This window comes from Ixodes scapularis, unplaced genomic scaffold (assembly GCF_016920785.2).
Source record: "Ixodes scapularis isolate PalLabHiFi unplaced genomic scaffold, ASM1692078v2 PGA_scaffold13__105_contigs__length_92229423, whole genome shotgun sequence".
NCBI lineage: Eukaryota > Metazoa > Arthropoda > Arachnida > Ixodida > Ixodidae > Ixodes > Ixodes scapularis.
Genome location: NW_024609839.1, coordinates 3,675,697 through 3,699,723, shown reverse-complemented (window position 1 = coordinate 3,699,723; position 24,027 = coordinate 3,675,697). Strand labels below are relative to the sequence as shown.

Here is a 24,027-nt window from a genome sequence, read left to right as displayed (position 1 = left end):
GGTCCGGATATCGGTTCCGGGTTCCATACCCGTACCAGGCGGATTTTTTCGGTCGCTCAACAGTCACCTAGCTGTGTTTGGAGATTTGTTTTTGTCCTCTGTCCCTCTTGTTCCCCTTCTCCAGGGATTATTTTCGTCAAAATTATTGTTGTCACGATAATGTCGGACCTCCAGGAAAGTGTGCAAACTGATTTGAGTAGTACGTAAGCGGCGGAAATTCAACGGATAAAACGTCAAATGATTTCGTCCCCTACGAAACTGTGATATTTCTGGCAAGGGTACGTTGAATCTCTTATGTCATAAGAAAAAACTCCCGATTCTGTAATATTTTTGTTTATTTAAACACAAAGACGCAGGCTGAGAGTTGCAGAAAACTAGATGAAATTCAGCGAGGCGGCTTGAGGATCGCCGAGGCGTGTTAACGGCCACAAATGTCCCTCCAAAGGATTCACATCGGGAAAGCGAAGACCGAGAAAGGCGAGGGAACACACCTGTAAAGCCGGCAAAAAAACTGCGTCACCTGCAACATGAAGAAAAGGTTCCAGGACAGGGAATTGTACGTAACGAGTGACTTGTACCTTTGTACTTTTTTCAGAAACGAAGTAACGACTTAGTTATTTCTGAGGAGAAAGCCCGAGTAGCATAATTTTGTTACTGTTTAATGAAGTAACGAGTGACGGTGTTCAGTTGGCGAGGGGGACGTCTACAACACAGTGTCCAACCTAGTTCTCACCCCGGCTGGGGCCTGTAATTTGCACGACGAGAAAACGCTTGATAGATTATTCAAAGATGTGCACCATGATATGTCGGTGTAGCAACGGTTATCTCCGCATGAGCGCGTTCACACGCCAGAAATCATAATGACAGGAAGCTGATGCTGTTTCATAAACACAACGGATTCAGAGTAACCAGAAAATAGCGCGTTACCTTCGCGCTGAGACAAGGCGTTTCTTTTGAATCGTAGTAATGAGTAGTGTACTTAGTTCCTTTTCGAGGAAGTACTGAGTATGAGAATTTAGTTGCTATATTTCAGCCACGTGTCTGGCAGAGACATTAAATTTCCCGGTTCCTTGCCGTGCGTCGCACATGAACTGCCGCGACACAACTGAGGTGCTGCACAGCTTGCTGAACAAACTCTGCTGCACACAGCCGCCAAATTTAGAGGACAACTTTTCCGCTAAATTTATGGAAAGGTTTCTACGTTTCAGCCAGGAAATGCTGCGTACGCTTCCACGATAAAAATTCTGGAAAATCTTCACTATATTATGGTTGAAAACAAATTTTCCGAGAAACGACTCGGATCCACGTGACGTCATGTGACACGATGCAGTCGTGCAACTTTGTGACGGTACGTGCCACGACGACTCTACATGGTTCACATCCAGGGAATCTGCAGCGAAACAACGCCGATAACGGCTTCAGGTGATTTATTTGTGTTAGAAGACTACGGAATCAATAATTTCCTACAGCGCCACATATATTTTTAACAAAATAAAAAAAAAACTACACTGCTCGAAACCAAAACCTAGACTGTACTGAGGAGCAAGAAAAAATATCGAGGACAGAATTGGCGGAAATCACGTGGCTGTGCAACTTCTCTTTGTTTTTTTTAATCAACTTATTTAGAGCTTCTTAGAAGCCACAAAAATGTGTATCATATTTCTCTTCTATTGTTAATATTATGTGTGTGCCTTCGATGACCTAAGACTTTGATTATATTTGGTGGTTGTGTCGAAACCATAGAAAACGGCTCGTAACCGCGGAGAAGAGAGTGAGCGCGACTCAAACCGGCCAGTTCTCGATCGGCGGTTTTCGGGCGGAAAGAAAACGAATTTCGAGCCGCAAACTGTTTTTTTTTTTTCTCGGTACTTGGGATCTCATATGTCATGTACAAATAAAACCTTGGCGAGCAAAAATACCCTGCCAGTGCCCCTTAAAAAGGGAGCTGAAAAGGTTTTTGAATTAAAACAAACAGTAAATGTTGAGGTTTAGGCATCTATGGCTTAAATTTTATTTCGAACTTATAAATAGCAGGGTCGTAATAGCAAATTGAAAATTCGACGTCAACTTGCCCATTGCGGCGCGTCAACAGTAGGAAAGCGCTAAACTGGAGAGAAAACCATGCCAAAGTTACGTCATTAGCAAGGTCAGTTAAACCTTGCTCACCATTAACCTGACTCTGGGATGCCTTCAATGACGTCCCGACGCTCTGGACAGATAACAGGCGGAAGAGAGGGAACCCGTATTTATTTCGTTTTTTTATTTGTTTGCACACCTACATCGCCTGAAGAGGCATTATAGTGGGGAAGGGCACATACATAAAATGTGTACACTACAAACACAAGATGAAACACAATTATTCAAGACGTAATGAACTGCGGTATTTAGAGGTAACATTGAATATTTTTAAAAACAGCTCTGATAATGCCGTTTCAACAATGTTCCTTGGCAGGTTATTCCAATCTTCAATGGACAGCGGGAAAAAAGAACATTCGGGAACACCAGTTCTGCTGCGAAATGGAAATTTTTTTTTAATTATTTCTTCTCTCTGATACATAGGACGGCTCAAAAACATACTTGGACCTACTAATTGCGCTATGGATGTAACCAAACCAACAACGCGCGCGAGTTAAGGCAAGAATTCCCCATGGCTTCATTAAACTGTCGTTTTGGGTAGTGAAGAAGAACCTGTCTTTTAATTAATTTTTCCTCTAAATCTAACAGGCAAACTAACTTTAGCACAGAAGTCACGTGAAGTCAATATCCCTTAAAAAGTTAGCAGGAAACTAAATTGGTTTATAGGTCACGTGACATAAATTCTCTCACTAAACTTAGCGGAGTAAATTAATTTCTGTGTCGGTTTCGTGACGTCGGGTCACGTGACAACAAATTTTTTTTTTTCAAATTATAATAGGAACATTAAATTGATTTCTGGGCGACGCGACATAAATTTCCTGTTAAATTCAATGGGAAAGGTACGGACGGACGGAAAAAACGTTTGGATTGAGGATTTCGTCAAAATACATTTCATGCAGGGTGGAAATATTTAGGTAATTCAGATTTACTTGATTTACATCAGATAATTTGGACAGGATGTTAATACCTGCCGAGGTTTTTATTTGAACATGGCCTGGGAGCCCACCTACCCAGAACACGATTTGTGGTTCAAAATTGTTTTTCTTTCCGCCCGGAAGCAGTCGCTCGAGAATTGGCAGGTTTCAGTCGCGCTCACTCTCTTTTCTATGGTCACGTGGCGGTAAAACTATGTGCACCAAATATGTTCAAAGTCGAGGGTCATCTAAGGCAGACATTCAATATTAAGAATGAAAAAGTACGTGAACTCCTTTTTCTTGGCCTCCAAAAAACTGGAAATGCGTTGATAACAAAAAAAAAAAAAATATGAGCAGATAACAGGAAGTGGTTGGAGTTCCTGAGGAACGAGAACTGTGTTTTTCAGCTCCGGTAAATAAACAAAGCATCGCAGAAAGCTCTAACTTCGTGAGAATGTGACGCTAGCGGTTCGAATAGAACTCGAAAGTTCGAGAACATGACGTCACGTAGTTCAAAAGATAATTAAGAAAGATGAATCTTCTCTATGAGCCGACGTCCAGTTAAGCCTAATATCGTCAAAACAAGAAACCACACTGTAGGCGCTTGTAGTATCTAATTCAATGGAAACACAAATTGTCAGCAGCGAAGAAAACAACATCCTCTTTCTGGCTGAAAACATTTCTTCCGTTTACCTTTCACTGAAATAAATGCGATATGCTCTCACCGTGTCATTTCTTGTTTTAACGATATTAGGCATAGGTAGACGTCGGCTCATATCGAACATTTGCTTTTTTTTATTATCTTCTGATCGAGATAATGCCTTGTTATAAAACTTTTCCTTTCTATCTCAACTGCCAGCGTCACATTTCCACAGAATGTTAGACTTCCTGGGATGCATACTATGGCTGCCCTGGCCGAAAAAACATGGCTCGCGTTCCTCGGAAACTCTCTGTACTACATGTACACCTCATTCTTCCCCACCCCTGCTCTTCTCAATCTGTATGAGCATCGTACCGGCGTGAGGTACGATGCTCATACAGATTACTACTGCATTACTACTGCCTGGTGTACGTTAAAGACACCAGGCTATAGGGGTAGTACTGAACTTAGTTAAATTGCTCATCTAGCGCTGAGAGACAAGTCGCCCGTTGACGCAGAGTAAGTTCAGGCCGTATAAACATACTAAGAATACTTGCTGTATCGCGTTTGCACAGATACGCCTATGCGCAGAAATGTGGCCACGGTCGGCCATCTCTAGCCATGATAATAATATGGCAGACAACGCTGTGGCGGCAGGCAGGCTGCCATAAAGATAGCCGTGGGTCTAGCAGATTGTACCATGGGTGATATTTCGTGCTTAATGTAAATCGCTCGTCGAACCAAGCAGATTCTTGAAACTCAGTGGATGCGACAGAGGAAGGTCGATTATGCCGTCATGTTGTGCGGCGCGCTGTTTAAATCGCCCAGATCGCGAAAAGACAAGAACTTACCATCGGCAAGCATTCAGTGTTTTTGTGACTATCCTGGCGCGTAGTGATACGCTGGGGTAAAAATTATTTATTTGTTCCCAAGGTTTCCACGAAGTCGCCCTGCCACCCTTCAGCCAGCTGCGGGTGGAAAATGTGTACCCTATCTAACGGGCGGTAGATTGCGCCACCCTACTATTATGGTGTGGCTAGAGATAATATAACACTACCAAAAATATGGGCGATCGTGGTGGCATTGGCCGCACTCGCGGAGCGGGCGAACGCGAGTGAATCCAGCAAAGAGTCATAGTGATCAGTGGTTATTCTCAATATAGCGTCGTAGCTGGACGACGCTATACGACGCTGCACGACGAACCAACACTGCAATGGACGTGGGGCCGCTACTTGGGAAATGTTCGTCTTCCCTCGTCCCGAGTTTGTTTTATTCGTTCTTTTGCCAGTCAATGTTGCCAAAACGCTCTTCAGTTCATGTTGTTCGTAGTTCCGGCGAATCGATCTTCAAGCGCAGAACGTCGAGCCGAAGGGACATGAGTGCGAAACAATCGCACGATAATGGGTGCACGCAAGTTCGTCGTCGTTGTTGTCTGCTGCACTCGCCCAAGAAGCAGAGAAAAAAAACGCGGTCGGCGGGAGCCACGTGACTTCTGGCATTTCCTCGTCTACATTTCTCCCTCCTCCTTAATACACATCGTCCACGGGTCTCGGCCATGAGCTTCAGTGCTCATGTTTCGGTTTCATTTTCGAGCACTTCAGTTTTTATCTTTATTAAAAGTATACCTGACTCTATAGCAAAATATAGATTGGGTAGTCTCTTGACACCATATTCAATAGCCCGGTGAAGAATAAAAAAATAAATTTTGATTGCTACGCGTTTCTTTCTCTTCGAATCACTGTAACTAGACATGGTGATTTCCTATGACTACCTGTATTTTTCAACTTGGCAGATTGACTGGTACATTCGTCTGATAACTAAAAACTATGCGGACGAAAGCGTTACTGGAAATCTAAAGTTCAATTTATTAGACCGACCTCGAGAGTCAAGTTCGTTACTCCACAACTGCAGGCAGAGATTGGGAAAACTATAACCCCGCTGGAGCTCTCAGAGAGCCCAGCACGAGACGGCCGGAGCCATCTTGTGCCATGACGCCTGTCTCCTGTGAACTACAGTTATGAAGGCGTCACGCATGCATGAAACGCTTAGTTAGATCGATCTATTAACAACATTTATTTCTGTAATCCCCGCCATATTTGACCGAAAAGAGCTTGATCTTAACTGTTCTGAATTAACCTGACACTGGAGTATAGAAGAAACATCAAAAAGTAGAAGAGATCGAAAATAGACATGGTGACGTCTAAAGAAACTTGATCTTCTTTTAGAGGGTCAGAAAAGCTTCGCTTGACGTGTCGTTCTTGTCGAAGGACATCCTTTTCTAGTTTCAACTTTTTGTTTTCGCGTTTGGATCTTGTTGGTCTAGGCCGTCATGCAGCCGATGAACTTATGGTAAGGTAGAACGAAAGCCCTATACAGCTCTTGCTTGCTTAATGATTTTTTTTCGAATGAAATACAAAATGTGGCTGCATATAATAAATCAAATATTAAACAAACAATGCATTGTTTTAATTATTTTTTGCTGGAAAGGTTTGATTTAAACCATTATTGTAAAACTAAGCTGATTTAAATCACAATTTAAATTATATTGATTTATATTCTTCACCCTGATTTCATGCTTTAAAGAGAAGCTGAAAAGGTTCTTGAATTTGAAGAAATAGTATAGCGGAGTAAAAGCTAGGAAAAGTGGCGTCGCCAATGGGGTCAGATGATCCTTTCTCGTCACTAAGCTGACCCTCGGATGACGTCAATGACGTCACAACACTCTGGATAGGTTGCAGGCGACAGAGGGGATTGTCGTATGCCCGGAGGCGATTGCTGCACGCATATTTCAAAATAAATACCGTTTGCGTTTTCTTCTCCCGAAGATAAGTGCGATCACCAGATTACTTAGAGTGCTTGAGCTTCCCTTTGAAATAAAACGCGATGGAACGCAAAGCTGCCATCCAGAAGTCGGTCAGGTGTACTTTGCCTAAAGCCACAAAATAATACCTATGCCAAGAGTAGCGAGATTACGGTCAGTCCGCAGGTGAGCTGGTGGAAGTTTGCCAGGATGATTTTAACCCAAAACTGGAACCGAAGGAGAAGTTCCTTTTTTGACAGTGGAAAAGAAAGTAACAGGGGACAGATAGCGTCTCAAACTCCGCAAATAATTTTAATCAATCAACCTCCTTATACACAAAACTACAACCGCAACCAAACCACCGAAAATCCTGTTTTTCAAGGTCGCGCGCAGAACACTCACCCACGTTATAAAACGAACTAAGTGATGGCTGGTACAAAACACAACCACCTTTCGGTTTAGACAAAAAACCTAAACAGCTAGAGGTCACAAAAAAGTACAATGCTTTTGAACTGCGACATCAACACAGTGATACGTTTGGTTGGTTTGGGGGAATCACTGTGTGTGTGTGGTGCAGGAGCCCCGGGTAAGTCGAAGGAAGCACGCATGTCTCGTTAATATGGGCCCCGTTAATATTGATGCCCCCCTATGAGGACGCCACTTTCGTGGACAGACTGGGAAAATACATGCATTTTTGTTTCGTTATTATGGACAACTTACATTATGGACCATTTTTGTTTTACGGGAACGGAGGTGTCCATAATAACGAGACATCACTGTATCGTCCCTTTGGTCCCTGATTTTCTTGTGGGCGCAGCCATTTTTTTTTTCCTAGAAAGACTGCGTTATTGGCGATAGCTAGCCTTCGAAACTCCGGATCCCTCGGCTTTGAGCATGGTGTCAGGAAGTTTAAGTAATGCCGTTTCGCTTGGCGCGTCAGACTGGTTTAACACTTCCGGGGGACCGGACAGCGTTTTCCGCGATTTCGCCTAAAAGATTTTTTTTCTTTTTTAACTGGCAACAATGATTCGTAGTACCGAGAGGGTAGAAGTGCCGTTACGCTGACCCGTATAGCTTCGCTCGTGACTCCAGGCCCAGTATATACACCAACGCGCTGCTTCCAAACAAGTCCGCTTCGGGTGCGCAGAAACCAGAATCCAGTGAAGTGAACCGTCGCGTGCGCTGTTCCGACACAGCGCCACACCAGGGGTGAGCCGTCAGAGACGCGTGTTGGTGGCTTGCGGACCTCAGATCTTTTTGCTACACTGTTAGCAAGTGCCGTGTATTTGGTGAATATTTGGGGTGAAAAACACGCTATTTACACAAATTACCATAAATTTACACGATGAGTAACGGATAATACGTTCAGATATCATGCGAGGTTGTAAAAAACGTGTTTTGGTTCGGTCATACACGCATAACCGTGTAGCCGACCTCGATAACACGCATCGCCTCCGGCGACGACCGCGGCATTGCCGGCTATCGAAGCACCGGAATGCTTGGGGACACACTTAGAAAGGACCGTCGAGACAAATGCCGCCGAAAGAAACATGTCTCGGAAACAGATATGCACCAAAAGCAATTACGCCATGTCGCGGGACGTTGGCGAAACCCGCGCTTACCGTGGCTCGCCGCCATTTTCTGGTCGATGGCAATGCGGCTTCCCTCATGTCGCCCATGTTTGCATTTAGTTTAGGGCTCTTGATAATAGTTTCTTACACACCACAAATAAAGTCATGGGTCCAATTATTCGTTCCAAACAGTTAAAATGGATATAAAAAGCGTGTCCTCGATGTGAACACGTGACATTGCAGTTGGTTTCGTTTTTGCTTCAACCTTCAACTGCAAGCGATCTGGCCACGGCGCAAGTGCAACGCCGATGTACGCTGGAAGCAAGCGCCGGTTGGCTTTCGTTCTTTTTGTTTGACTGGAGAAATTTCTGGCAGTCGCTATTGTTTTGGTTTGACGGGACGCGAGAAGCTTCGCATAGAGCTTCGCAGTTTGCGAGCACATAGTGAAGACGTGACCGGAGAAGTGCCCCTGTGACGTTCCCGGAAGACGGAAAGTACCATTCGTCGTGTGTGCTTTGAAAGCGAGGGGAGTCACGGGTCCACGAGTGCGCAACCACAAGCCAAGGTTCACGACAGCGCTGCGTTCTTCGGCGATCTCGTTCTCTTTGGGGCAACACGGCGATGCGAGAAAGGGCCGAAACGTTCGTGGTGTGTGGTGCGGTGCTTGTAGGTAGAAACCCGCACTAACGCGGAGCTCATATTGGTTGTTGTGGGGTTGCGTTTGGCGGGTTTAGCCCCGTCGTCGTCAGCTGATCCGGTCCAGCTGGTCGGGGAGGACGCAGCGAGCGTTCTTAAAAGTAAATCTTCCTTTGTTCCGTTTCAAAATGTGGAAGATTCCCGACGCATACCGTGAGTAAAATGCTGCGGCCGTTTTCAACAAAATTACGTCGTTTTAATTGAACAAGGGACTTCGGATAGTTTCCCTAAATCTGCCGTTTCTATGCTTCGTGTCGTTAGACTGCATTTGCACAGCGACGTGTTCGCACAGCGACGCACACCGCTCGAGTAGATGATTCGGTCCCGCAAACGACCGGTTATACAGAATTTCAGGGAAACTTAAGACACCACCGATGTTTTCCTGTAAATCTCGTGTGACTCGTGTGAGTTTGTTGCGCTCATCATGCGGTGTGAATAAACTATAGGGCAAGATTTTCTACCTGCCCACAGATCCATGAACTGAGACCAATTTTTTACGTAGAGAACATAGTGGTTTTCCTTTACATTGGGAAAAGGCCCGAATATGTCTCTTTTCCCTCTGGCACTGCCCCAAGTTTCAAGTTGCAGTTTCAGTAGACATACCTACTAACAGGTACAAACTGCTCTAAAGCAGGTAAAAGACTGGAAAGTCAGGACGGTGCGGACACCGTGTTTTGCGCTTCTCGCAAGGTGACTGACGCTTTTGCGAGGTATGCGGAATATGCAAACGATTTTGTTATGCCCTTCGTTTGCGTCTCCAGAAAAAAAAATAAGATTATTTACAAATTTAGGCGCAATCACAAGCCAAGATTTACGATAACAGTGCGTTCGCTTCGGTGGTCCGTGTAGTGGTATTATACGCTGCTTTCTGCAACACCGCGTCATGACGAAGAGCTGGAACGGTCACGGTCTGTGCTGGGCTAGCGGTTGACAGAAACCCGCATCGCCCGCATCGGCACCGAGTGCACTTGGGCTGTTGATGCTCGAGCCTTTCATACGCGGCTTGTCGCCAGCTGATCCTGCTGCTCGACGGTGAGGAAGCGGCGAGTGTGACCTCTGAAGTAAATGTAAATCCTCGTTCATCCAGTTATCCAGTGTCAAAGTGTGGAAGATGTCCAACGTGTACTGAGGGCGGGAACTACGAGCGTTTTGCCTTGCTTTTATAACCGAAACCAGAGCAGCGAGATAATTGCCTTGCGTACTCCAAAATGACGCAAGCAATATGTTTCAACAGGTCGAGTACGTCACCGCGGATGTAGGCGAGACTGTGCACTGTTTAAACGCTTGCAGTATCCACGAGTGCTACCAGAAAAACGACGTCAACAGAGAAGGAGCTCGCGATTTTAGCATAATGCAGTGCCACGGGCTCGTGAATTTTCAATGTGGCTACATAAAAATATTAAAAAAAAAACAAAAAAAAAACGCATCAGCGCCACATTAATGATCACGAATAACACCGGTCACAAACTCCCAAGCCTCACCGCTTCGCTCGACACCAACACGACAGACGACAACAATCTGCATCAAAACGCCCCAAAAGTGAAGGCGTCTGCTCCCGTACGCGTACTACAACTAGCGGAATTGAAGTGTTGGGCGGATGTCCTTCACAATAATATATATAAAAAATGCCTTGCGCAAGTATAATTTCCATTGATTATTGAATACGTACTGATAAAATCCCAATCATTTGTTTTTCTATCTGATTCAAGCGAGTCGGACTGCTCATAACACTGGTCGACCATGAAAATAACAAAAATTTGAACTTTTTCATGGCCGGTTTAAGATTTATTGTTAGTACATCGTTGTTTTTCGCAAAGGACTAATTTTACAGATTTTGCCTCCATACTTTTTAAATGCAAACAGTTCTTACATACTGCTGTCCATTGTGCCGTGTTCTGTGTCTTCTTCTATAAATCGGTAACGGTCAGCGACCAAAGAGCTCACCCGTACATGTCAAGCATATATACGCCGCGGGGAGAGTCCGTTGTTAGTAGGAAGTGTCGGGCGTAGTGTCGGTGTTGTGTTTGTGTATGTGTCGCTGCTGTGTCCTACGTGGTGCTCGTCTTGTCTGTGAGGTATGTAGAGTAGCAGTCTACTCGTGATAGTTCCCAGCGTATTAACCCACTCCTGCTTTTTTTTTTCATTGGTTGCTAGAAATCGCACTAGGTGGCGCAAGTTACCGCCCGATTACAAGAGTTTGCTTGAGCTATTTATCCATGTAAATTCAATATTCGTTTTTTTTTTTTTTTTTTTTTGTCTAGCGGTTTTGTCGTAGCTGCCGACACCACCGACCGCCGACGATGCACGTACGTACAGAGCGCGACACTGTTATCGCGAACAAGCGATCGCCGGTTTTTCCAGTTTCTCTCTTTGTAACCAAGGGATGTCATCCAAGTTATTATTGCTACGGAAAGAGCTCATTTAGTTCTATAATGTAAGCGATAAAATTTCGTGCGCAATAATACTATTTAAAAGTAAAATGCGAAAATGCGCCGACGTCGTGTTCGCGCTAACAGTGTCGCGATGTGTACCTTTGCACGTAGCTACGTCCGCCGCTCGGAGACTGTTTACTGTGCATAAAAGACATCGAACGAGAACGAACGCGTCCTGTATGCTTTCAGTTCGGCTGAAAGGCGCGGCTGGCTGGGCTCGTCCCTCGCCTGTTCTCGGCTGCTGGCCTCCATGTTTCACAAGGTACACGTTGAACCGTGCTTCTCGGAAGGCAAACACGGTGTAGCGTGTTAACTTTACACAGCACCTCATGTGTAGACGAAAAACACAGATGGCTCCGTGTAAAACGAACACGTTTCGACGTGTCCGCTATGGTTCAACGGTTTACACGTCTGGGCGTGTTATTTTTGCTAACAGGGTAGAACATTGCCATGGCACAGGTCACCCAAAAGGAAGGGGGGTTGTTGTGAACTTACGTCGAATATGAGCTTATTCAATGTCTTCCGCCGGAACGGGTGAGCTGTCGGCGTCGCCGATACAGTAAGGGGGGTCACATACGTAGCCAGTGAGGCAGCAGTGCTGATTGTCCGAGCAACAGACTGCATTCTTCAGGGGACAGCAGCCGGCATTGCACTGCGTTTCGGTGCCAGGGCATGCTCCGCCACCGGGGCGAAGTTGGCTCAGGGCTGTCGGGACAAGTTTTATTTCAGTATCAGCCACGTATCTTGGCTGCTGATACTAGACGCTGTTTGCTATATTGAACAAATTAAAAAATATCGCCTAAAACAGATATTAATGCCATGAACACTTGGGCATCGCAGTTCTTTGGGACAAAAATGTGCTTTTTGCCTGCGCATTTAGTGCCTTAAAATGCCCGAAGAAGCCAAGGTAGAACCAAAAGTGACCTTTTCGGCCCAGTCTGGGTTTTGCTCAAAATCGCCTATCAGGAGCCAGAGTTAGTTCTGGTTGTTGCAAAACGTGGGTCAAGTGAGGCGTTTGTTTCTCTAGCTTACTGCTTATGTATGCGAAAGCACATGGTGGGGTTTCCAATGAGCAGCGTTTTTATATAAGAATGCTATGCAATGTGACATGCGGCGAAGAGATTTGGAATGTATGGGGTGTTTGTGAGAGATCCGAACCCGGCTTTTCGCACCGCAAAAGAAACTGGACACCGCGGAGAGCTCGAACTCCGTCAGAACGTAGCCCCAACCTTTCGAGCAAGATGCCAAGGTTTCAGCACCAACCGTGATCTTACTCAGAAGTTATAAGTGATTTTTCTTTTAATTTTAATGGTAAAATGGGGCCCACTTTTGCCCGTTTTCGGTTACGGGGGCCATAGAGCTCCATGTATACGAGAGCTCCGTGGCGCTCGGTGGGAAACGCTGCGAGTCACGCTGGGGGCGAGGCTGGCGAAGGTTAGGTGGCGCTGCGTGTATCAACTAGTGATGACGTTTGGGGTGGAAAAGGTCTTGTCTTCTAGGTTGTATTGGTTAACACCCTCCCTCCCGATCATGGCGCTACACCATTATACACCGTTTCACGATAACTTGGCGAACTGTGGAAGCTGCGGCTTCCGCGGTCCAATAAGAGCGCCGGAGCAAGGCACGTCATAACACTCCATGGTCGAGGCCACGGGGGCCTCGTTACCGCCACGGCCATAGCGCCGTCCGCGACGAAAAGTAGTTCTAGGCTTCTTTTTTTTTAAACAGCAATGGAACTCGCGCGATTCCATCTCTAACTAAAAGATACGAAGAATAAAGAATAAACAATCACAAATTAATGTGTTTTAATTATACTTGAAGCAAAAAAGTGACGCCACATCTGTATCCACTCTCGATTTTTTTTTTTTCTACTTGTTGCGCCGTGGCCGTTGCTGACCGCAGCCATGCAATCGGCCGTTTCCACTCAAAACATCGCATTGCGCCCTGGCATTAGCACCTGACACCAATTCGCGGCTAAATTGAGCGTATGGTTGTCTCATGAACTGTTCCCGAAGTGCTCGCTATTCTAGCGGACGGAAATGTTGCTGCTGTGGACGTTCATCCGAAGTTAGTTGGTTTCGGAGCAGGCGACTCTTGGCTAGCAGACGACAGGCGGTTCCTCCGGGCCACGCGCCTCGCATTTGGTGTAGTGACACACATTCTCCCCTTTCGTCTAGTCACGTGCATCTCTCTAACGTTCTCATTGGACCGCAGAGCCGTAGCCTCCACAGTTTGAAAAGTTATCATGAAACAGAGTATTGTCACGCACGCTATGACGTTTGGGTGTGATTAAAACAAAAAAAAGGGGGGGATGTCTTAGTTGGAATGGTTTGTATACACCACTGACACCCTTTTCAAATGTAGATCTTAATAATTTTGAAAACACGTTCTGCGCTGACACCAGGGAGTTCGAGCAGATAGTTTCTATGCCTCCGATAACGATACCTGATAGCGATGCGAGGCATACTCAAAGAGTATCGTTATCAGAGGTATTGAAACGACATACTAAAATTCTTTATTGCCCTTCGCTGCTCAAGGTTCGGTATTAGTGGAGCTGTCAAAGTGCGACCTGAGATACGTATTGGGAATCTAAACTCGGCGTACGGCGTTTCTAGTTTTTAAAGAGATATCATGTGGCACGTACCGATAATGGCAAAGAGCACACCAGCTATAACTCTCCTCGGTGTCATGATCTGCAACATATGAAATATTTATGAGGTTGTGTCGAGCGACAATAGATTAACCTCAAGATATCTTACCACGTGCTCGCCTGGCGATAAAGCGAGTCCCGAAAGGGAGACAAAATACATAGGTGAAATATTTTTCTTCGTAGTATAAAACCTGTCTGCGTAACTTTTTTTTTTGTATTCCTTCATTTGTTAGGTTAACAAAGGTGTCTGCTTAGAACTTCACATTTTGGTTAAAAAAATAGGCAAGAGTTAAAAAAAAACACTGCTCCTCGTGCAGAAAAAAAAAATTAGCTCCAGCAATAATTTAATTTCAGAAGGACGAGAGTTCCTCGACAGTTTTCCTGGCGTTTCAACAAAAACAACACCAAACAGCGACGAATCATTAAATGACTCTCCGGCCTCCATTGAGCTGTCGACAGTTCAAGGGTATGTCGAGGATCTTACCGTCGCTCCCCAGCGAACGAGATATTGCTTAATAAGGAGGCTGAAGCAAAGATGCCTGAGAAGTAAGGCACGCCCTGCATTTATTGAGCTGTCAGTGACAACGGCCGCCTCGGTATTGCTATGCCCCTGTCATTTGAGTGAGTGAAAGTACCAACTTACTTTGGAAGATTTCGATTAAGTGCCTGCACAATATTTACCCCAGAAGACGCTCTTCTCGTCAGCTGGTAGCATGCAGTCGGGGCTCCGACCCTTTATAGTCTGTAGCAGCTTTACAACAGCAGGACAGCTCCCTGCTCGCCATGATTGGTGGTTTCCCCCTCCGCACTCTCCTTCTCTGCAAGGTTCGCTCTGCGAACCGTTCAATGCGATTCGAAAGGAAGAGGGTTTTGTCGGAGCATCTGTTCCGCTGTTGCTATAGCCTGCTACAGACTACAGCTCTCGTGGTTTTCAAAGCGAGCAATCAAACAAAAACGCGGTGATAAAAACTAAAGTGTAGGCATGACGAGAAAAATACGTTGATGAAATGCCTTTCCTACCTTGTGAAATCTATGAAAGTGGAATCTAACCATTAATTTTATTACTTTTTTATTTCTGCCTTTGATGATTCGTTGAGGTCTCAGAGGGTCCCACTAGCACGTGTATTGGACTGAAGCAGCCTCAGGAACAGCAGCATTCTTTTTTTTTTTTTTTAGTAAACTGAGATTTTTAATTTTGAAGATTTCAACGTACCTCAACAGGTACAGCCACATAACCGGTAAAGTAAGAGAAATCCTTCTTCACCGATGGTAGTAATTTTAACAAAAAATAAAAAAATACGACTGTTCAACGGTTGCTTTAAGAACGCTGTGTGAGACGGTTTTAACGTCGGAAACGTTTGCAGTTTGGACGCTATATATTGCCTGTCTTGGCAAGAAGAGAAAACACGCCACCTTGCCTTAATATCCCAATTTTACTTTGTATTTCCAAAGGAAAAAAAACAGACTATTTCTCGATCGGCGGCTGTCATCGCGGTCATGGGAACCACAATCTGACGTCATCAAGGGGTAGCTTAGTGAGCAGTGGAATGTTTTACTCAGTTGATGAATACGTTTTAAAGTATCTTTTAGCTTAATATTAAATGTGTTGAAAGCTTGTTACTATTGCCACCCAACACTTACTAAATTTCTATGGGCCTATTCACCCCAAATAAACAAGACCATCTCTCCTCTACTATCGGCCACTACCGGCGATGCTGGCCGGGTGCGGTGTGCTGTTGTGACCGAACCGTAGCTTGAAAAGTCAAGAATCGCAGAAAGCGTTGAAGACAAAACTCAATCGCAAACTTGATGTACCCTTAATGACGTCACGATGCAGGTTACGCGAGAGAGAAGGTATAAGAGTTCGGAATACCACAAAGATTATTGTGTTTCATTTTTTTTACCCAAAAACGTAACGCGCCAAAACAAAAATAGTTTCTTTCTTTAATGCTAGAAGTGAGAGACACTATTCCGCCCATACGCTAAAATATTTTACACGCTTTGGGGTGTAAAAACGCTGTTCCAGTGACTTTCCACCATTACTAAACCCTTTCAGTACCGTTACTGCACCATAATACGCCCTTTTCGATCATAGAATAGGGTTATGTTGCATTTAACACCCTTTATCTTAAACGGTGTAAAAAAAAAGGTTGCAAGAAGATATATGGTGAGGCGAACAACACTTTCGCCGCAATGACATCCGTTTTAGCGAGGTTGTTTTAGTGACGATCTCGACTAACGCAAGCCTCTACCAATGCTCTTTACTGAAGAAACATTTCTGAACTTAGATATATTATGCATTAAGCGAAATGTTGACGAAAACAAAAAAACCGAAGAAAAAACAAAGGCAACTCTGAATGTGTGTCTTTGAATAGTTGAGTATATATAAGGGGGTGAACCAGTCAGCAGGGTAATGGCTCCGCTTTCGTGCGTGATCTATTACGCCCGTACTTGCTGTTTCTCTGCGTGTGTGAGGACTGTATGTGGGGTTTGTTCTTTGCAAACTTGTTGCCCGCAAGAATATCCCTAGGATGCTGCTAACATCGCAAGCTATCCTCCCTATTCGTAGGGCGTACGCAAGCACCCTAACACTGTTCCGAAGACTTACACCAATGTTGTTTTGGTGTTAAACCAACACATGCAGTGTGTTACATCAATAGCCTAAGGGTGTTATGTATTTAGTGTGCAAATCCGAAAATCAACGCAGTGCCTTTCCAAACAGCCTTACGACTGACCCCGGGAATTAACAGGAGGGGTGTCATGAAGAGGTGCGTTGATTGGTTTGTTTCGTTATATTTGGCTTTTCGTTGAACCCTAATACGAATCCCCAAACCCCTGGTGCGCCGTACAATTAACGTGTAGAGTGCAAAGCCCTATCGAAAAATCTAATTGGTATGAGAAATTTCTGTGTCCAATAAACACATATGAATGATACAAGATATGTATGAACCATATGAGAATAGTACAGTATAAAAACCAGGGATGGGCAGTATTTCAAATACAAGTATTTGAAATACGTATTTCAAATGCTTTGTGTATTCTGCATTTGTATTTATTTACAAATTGGGTAATGTATTTGACGTCTGTATTTAAATACTAAAACGTGGGTATTTCAAATACAATTGTAATTAAATACAATTTTGTGGGCGAAAATACATCCCTCAAATTTATTGTCACTGTCCAGAGCAGTAAGAAAACTGCGCTCTGCACCGAATGCAGTCTCTCTCAATCAAGCACAAGCGTTTAGTGACTTTGTGATTACGGTGCTAGTCCAGGGCAAGAATAGTGACGAAATCGACGTTCACAGGCAGACTGGCTAAATAAGTGCCTGTGACAACTTCTAATGCTTTCCAGCCTGATTTCCATCCATATTTTTGGATGGAAACCTCAAAAGTTCACCAATTAACTTCGGTACATCAAGTCGCCTCGCCCTGTGTTCCACTATCTGCTACCACCCCCCTCCGAAAGCAGGCAAGTTCCCGATTCGGAAAGCAGTTGAAGAGTTGCGGCGGGGGCAACTCAAATTGCTCGAATCAGACAAGACCAGTGTTTTCGTGGTCGAATCAAAGAACCTATGAAGAGAAGGTCACGAATGCACTGGAAAAGAACTTTGATCAACTAAAGAAGAGGCCATCTGGATCTTTGCGCGCAGAGGGAAAAAGACTGTCGCACTTTGATGAATCTGCCCGCTCTCAAGAAAACACTCGGTTCACCTGCAAAACAGTATTTTTCCGTATTTTTCACAGCCAAGACGCATAAGGAAGGCGTGCCGCTCAGAAGCATCGTATCTGAAAGAGGCTGCTGGCAGAAACCCTTGGCCTTATTTCTACAAAAACATCTCTCCACGGTGACGCTCCTCCTGCGCTTTAGAATTTCAAACTCCACAGATCTTATCTCGCACCTTTCCCCCCTACACTCCACCACCCAGCCACTCTCCATGTTTTCTTTAGACATAGAAGAGCTTTACTACAGCCTAGACCCCCGTATTCTCTTGAATTCCGTGTCTGGATCCATGAACATGGTCTCTGTATATTTCAAAATACCTCAGGGATCACAGTTAAGGATTTCACAGATCTCCTTGCCTTATACCTTCAGCCAACTCTCGTTGAATACAACGGCAACATATTAAGACAAAAGAAGGGTGTTTGTATAGGCTCCTGCCTAGCCCCAATACTCAGTCAAGTCTTTCTCATGTACGTAGACCAATCAATTAAGTCCCGACTGGATGTTTTCGCCCCCGAATACCGAGTGTTTCGATACGTAGATGACTATCTTGTTATTCATCCGACCTCCATCTCCTCACGGGCCATTTGTGAAGCGTTCGATTCCTGCTCGTCGGGTCTTAGGTTTACAAGTGAAGAACCAACAGAAGAGGGACTCCAGTATCTGGATTTAAGGCTTTATCTTCATCCACAAGGCATATGCTGGAGTTTCCAGCAACGTTCAAAAAAAAAATATGAAAGCCGTTTACAATTCCCTGTAACGCCGGTTAGAGCGCAGCTCTTGAGGAGGAAGATGGATGCGTACTGAGGGATAGGTGACTCCTTGAGGTCACGTGACCAGGGGGTCACGTGACCTCAGGGGTCACGTGACCTCAGGGGGTCACGTGACCTCGCGGTTACGCCGACGGCGACGGCGACGCCGACGCCGACGCCGCTCAAGCCGGAAACGGGCCCCTAATGGCGTGTTCACACTGGAAGCGGATCCGCGTTCGCGAAGCGGATCTGCGCGTTCTCAACCGCAAAGCCGCTAGGATCGAGCGGTTGGAGCGGGTTTTGACCAACCGCTTCGGGACCGATTTCTCCCAACCGCTTTCACGAACCGCAAAGCGGCAACCAACCACAACGCGACGCTGACGTGACGTCAGTGACTTTCGAAACAAGATGGCACCTGTCGCTGGAGAGGCGTCCAAGGCGCTGTAGTCCTAGCTTTCGACAAATGAACGGAGAAACTTGATATTCACGTCCGTCATTTGAATACGATTTGAATCGTAATTTTAACGGGCTTCGCACCGGTGATTTGGTTCGGGTAAGAGTTTGTTCATTATTCCGAGTGCCACAGCCCAAGCTCGCTGCCTTGTTAATCTCTGCCAGTAGAACGTCGGAACCCGCCCCTGATCGACCGAAATGTCAGCCTTTCTACCCACTAAGATAGTCGCGTGAACTATTGAAAGCTTTCGACATCGTGCATGACCACCACGAAGACCGATAGAGACGTCGTGAACTCGATTGCGTAGCCAACGCACTACCGCGGAGGGGGCAGGGTACCTGCGCTAGCTCGACCTGTAGTGTTTACTACTAAGTAAATAAAGGGAACGTACTCAAGGAATAAATAAAATAAATAAAGGGAACGTACTCAAGAAATAAAGTGTACGTACCAGACAATGCAGAGGTAATCCATACGGCGTTTATTTGAGCTTAATGTCAAACAAACCCTAGACTCGATCGACGAGCAAGTGACGAGAGAAGAGTCCGCCACCAACGAAGCCCCGACCGGCTAGCACCGAACACATTTCCCCGCACCACGGTCCACCCCACCGCTCACAACTTCGAAAATGATAAGAGCGAACAACAAGTTCAAAAACGAGGGGGGAAAACTCGCCCTCTATCCCGAAAACAAGGTCAGCTATTCATGCGGGAAGGGTCCACTTCGAAGAAAAGATCGGGGGCATCCTGTTTTGAGTCAGCAAGGCGCGCCTAGCTGGGCTTTGCTTGTGGGCGAAGTCGAGGGAATCGCAGGCGAGTTTGGCGGATCCATGCTTTTTTCTTTTTTTTTTTTCGCTGCCTGAACTCGGAGTTGTAATGCGTGCGAACATCCCGGAGAAAAATATTCCGAGTGCCAAAATAGCAAAACTTTGGCTTTGGATCTTGAATTACAGTGGATTTTGGATTGTAAAACAGGGTTGCCAAACGCAAGTCTCAAAAGATCACGCGTGATCGCCGAGAAACCGCCAACCGCCTCTTGGTGAGTCTGAACGGGGTCGCTCGCGAACCGCATCCGCGACCGCTTCGCGAACGCGGATCCGCTTCCAGTGTGAATGCGCCATAAGAGCTGCGCTCTAAAAACCGGTCCTCCCTTTCTGCAGAAACCACTCTAAATTGGTAAAGCTTGGAATTATTGGAACCCTGTTTGCCTCTTCTTGTTCAAAATCCTGTCCCCATCTCTCATCAACAAGCGTCCAACGTCAGCATGACCGGCTTCTCCGAGCCGGGTATCCAGCAGACCTCCTCCGTACTACCATTCAGCATCTCATTACAGGGCCCAACCGCCGATCATCTAACAACAATGGACGCAGCCACACACGCCCGGCTTGTATTCCATATGTGCATAATACTTCCCACCGCCTGAAGAGTCTCGCTGCCCGCTTCGACACGAAGGTAGTATTCACATGTCGGATGAAGCTAAAACAAATGTGCCAAAGGGTAAATAAAGAAAGTCGTCCACCAGAATGCACCATCAAACACGTCAACAAATACGTCAAATGCCAAGAGAGGCCAATTTATTCTATTCCGCTCAGTTGTGGCCGTCAATACATTGGCCAGGCGGGACGATGCCTGAACGTTCGCCTTAGAGAACACTTTCTCGAAACCAACAAGGCGTCATCCGACTCCTACCATCCGATTGTTGTCCACGCCCGCACCTGCCAAGATTGCTCTTCTTGCTATGCAAACACTACTGAGCTAGGCTCACACAAAGACAAGTATGGGCGAGAGATCATCGAAGCCTTTAAGATCAAAACTGCCACAGACAATGTTTCCGAGCCCTCACTGTTGTTATCGACAGCAGAGATGGATTTCCTACCGCCGGAATTGTCATAGAAAAGATCTCCCGTTTTTTCTTCTTCCTTTTCAGGAAGTTAAAATTCCGCCATCTTTAACTTTTTCTTTATCGTTTTCTAGTACCTTCTAGTATTTTCGTCTTCACTTAATTTTCTCCGTATCCAAGGTGGTTCATCATAGTGTAATGGGCATCATTTAAATGTAGTTGCTCGTTTAAAGAACTGTGTGTGTCTGTCCCTCGTGTACTTTCTGTGTTTTTATTTTTTCAGTGTTAACTGTACTCTATCCAACGCGTTCTGCTATGCGTACATATAACAAGCTTGAGAGAAGTTTCTTATAAGTTTATTATATGATTCTTATATGCTCTTATATATCTTAGACATTTCTTGCATAGTTTTTATATGGTTCTTATATGTTCTTATATATCATATACAGTTCTTGCATAGCTGTTATATGGTGGTTATATGTTCTTATATCTCTTGTATGATTCATATGTATATTGGACACAAGATATTTGTTATAAAAATAGCTTTTTCACTAGGGAGAATATTTTTCAATCCTTGAAAAATACTCTTTACGCATCTGCTGGTAACAAAAAGGAGTGGGCAGGTCAGAGGTCTCTGGGGCGCAAGGAAGCGTGGTCGCCGCAGCATAAAGCACACGTCTTTTGTTTGACATTGTGAACATCACGCGACTAGTCTCAACCTGTCACGTGACAGGTCGTGCTTTCTTAGCTCATCGTACGCTTCTGACGCGCAACGGTCACAAGGTTGGTGCCACTAGGGCTCACACTTGGATACGTATCCAATAGGACCGAGCGACAGCGGATCCTCGTCGCCGCCGCTTGTCTCGTCGTTCGGAAAATCACTTGTATCCTGTTTACACTTTAGGGTAGACGAACTTCCCGTCAGTTGAGCAGCGGTATAAAAAAATGAAGCTGCTTCTTTTTTTCTTTTTTTTTTTTTAATCTGTAATTTTTTCGCGTCGAAAAAACGGTGCCGTTAGGCAGCAACATGTTACATGACGTACGATGTAGTTACCTCTAGGCGGCGTGTTCCAGGGAACTCTTGGCTCATTGCAGCTGTTTGAAACGATGTCATTGCCGTACTGTACACAGAACCCTGCCTCGTGCCTCTAGAAAACAACATGAAGAGTGAGCTTCAGCGGAAACTCTTTATTTTGTCTAAAGCGTCACACAGCTACTTCGATAACATCAAATAAAAGGTTGAAGAATGTTTGTCAAAAGACACGTGGTGCTAGTCTTATATGTTGCTGCGTTCCGCGGTGTTTTGAGAATGCGAATACTCAAAATGAGCTCGCTGACCGATCAGCGGCGTGACGGTGAACTCATATCTGTATTTCTCTTGAAACAGTGTTCTTTTTTTTACAGGAGAGCTGTTAAGGGCTAGTTTCCCCAGGGTCGTTTCCACCCCCCCCCCCCCCCCAAAAGAAATGTCGACACAAAACTCTGGACAGCTAGCGCCTTCTATCAGCAACGGCAGCAACCAGACAATCGGCTTGCCGGCCTCGCTTATAGATGGCGAACACCTTTCCAGCCTTTCCACTCTGGTTTTCACCAGAGTGGAGTGGCTGAATTTCTGTAAGCGTCGTCCTAGATGTCGTCCTCGAGGTCGTCCTAGAAGTCTTCCTTGAGGCCGTCCTAGACGTTGTCTTCGAAATCGTCCTAGGCATCCTCCTTGAGGTGTCTAGATGACGTCCCTGAGGTCGTCCTCTAGGCGTCGTCCTCGAGGTCGTCTTAGAAGTCGTACTTGAGGTCGTCTGACCATAGTACAGCTTCGCTGGTCTTCGTACTTCACCACAGTGGAAAGGCTGGAAGTGTTTTTTCTAATCGGAGCTATCCTGTGCTGCGACGCGTCGTAGCCTACTTGCTTGAAAAATGAATACATTATCATAGAATGTAATTTTATTGCGCGCACTTCTCTGTATACTTTAACTCACGGCTTTGACGCCTCGTCGCAGCGGTGGCGCTGCTGTCGGTACGGCTCATGCACAGACACTTCACTACACGCAAATCAGATTTCGGCGCAAGCGCAGTGCCCACAGCTGCTGTGGGAAAACGCGGGCGTGTTCGTGCTTAAAAAACCCTACGAAGTTTTTTTTTATTATTATTATTATTATATCATTTAGTCCACACTAAAAAAAAAGATTTTTTTAGTTCTGGAGTTAAGTTGGTGGCCATTGCGGACGCTGGAATATGAAAGCGGAACATTTTAATTAGCTCGGTGATTAAGTACACTATTTTATTGTACTCTTTCGAGTTCTTTGTTTTGGGAAACCCTTATATTATGATAATTAAATTAGGGTGGCGATGCGCTCTAGTTGTTTCATGCTTAGAAGATTCGACAGCGCACAAGAAACGCAGACGATGTAGAAGGCGTACACGGGACAAGCGCTTACTCTCATCTGAAGTTTTTATTAAAAAGAATCACCGAAGAAAACAACAGCATTCCACACCATCATGGCCAATTCACCACGTGTCCAGATAACATATCTCTTTGATATGTAGAAGCACCGACGTTTAGCCTTCACAGTGCTCAGTACCTTCTTTTTGATCATGTAGGCCATTAACAATTCCCTGGTCATCTGATCTCCCCGTTAGCGTACTTGGTCTCTGCGGTCGACAGCTGGGATCATTTGCCGCTCCTTTGTGCATACTGTGGATGCCAGCCAGACTTCCAGCACGTCATAATTTCTGGAAGAAGGGAGATCAAATGAATAGGGAAATTTTAGAGGCCTACGCGATCAAAAAAGAAGGCACTGGGCAATGTGTAAACCAAACACTGGTCTTTCAACATAGCAAAAAAGATCTGTTATCTCGACACGTGCTGAATTGGTCATGATGGTGTGGAATGCTGTTGTTTTCTTCGATGATTCCTTTTAATAAAAACTTCAGTTGAGAGTAAGCGCTTGTCCCGTGTACACCTTCTACTTCGTGTTCGCTTCTTGTGCGCTGTGTGTAATCTTCTAATAACAAATAAATACTTTAAATAATGTGTACGAGTGCTGGCCACCTTGTCAATATCCGAAGTTCGTGACTGTTGTGACGAACTCCCTCGTAGAGTGGAAGTTCATTGAGTAAAACGCGCCCCGGTGGGGAGGCTTGCGGGAACGAGTGATCCGAACGACGAATGACGCATTGAAAGGAGCAATTTGTGGCAGCAGCCTGCCGTTCGAGGCACTCTCAACCCTGCTGCCGGAACTTCAAGCCATACGCCGAGAAAACTGACGGAAAGGAGGAGACAAGAGCGCACGGGGACGTCAGATTGCAGAGCTCTGGTCGGAATGACTACGCTTAGGACTCGGTAAGATTAGGTCACCACTGCGCTCGACGAGCGCGTTAGAACGCGAAACGCCGGTGTCAGTCTTTCGGCTTTCGCCTTCGAACGCG

The 24,027-nt window shown here is 45.4% G+C and overlaps 1 long non-coding RNA gene across 1 annotated transcript; it reads right to left on the bottom strand.

Moving 5' to 3' along the window:
• Nucleotides 1-317: 317 nt before the first annotated feature.
• On the bottom strand, nucleotides 318-14,540 carry LOC120841066. The gene is made up of 4 exons (XR_005715689.3): nucleotides 14,483-14,540; nucleotides 13,834-13,882; nucleotides 11,685-11,894; nucleotides 318-491 (listed from the first exon to the last, which is right to left on the bottom strand). It is a non-coding gene; the product is annotated as an uncharacterized LOC120841066 (long non-coding RNA).
• Nucleotides 14,541-24,027: the final 9,487 nt, after the last annotated feature.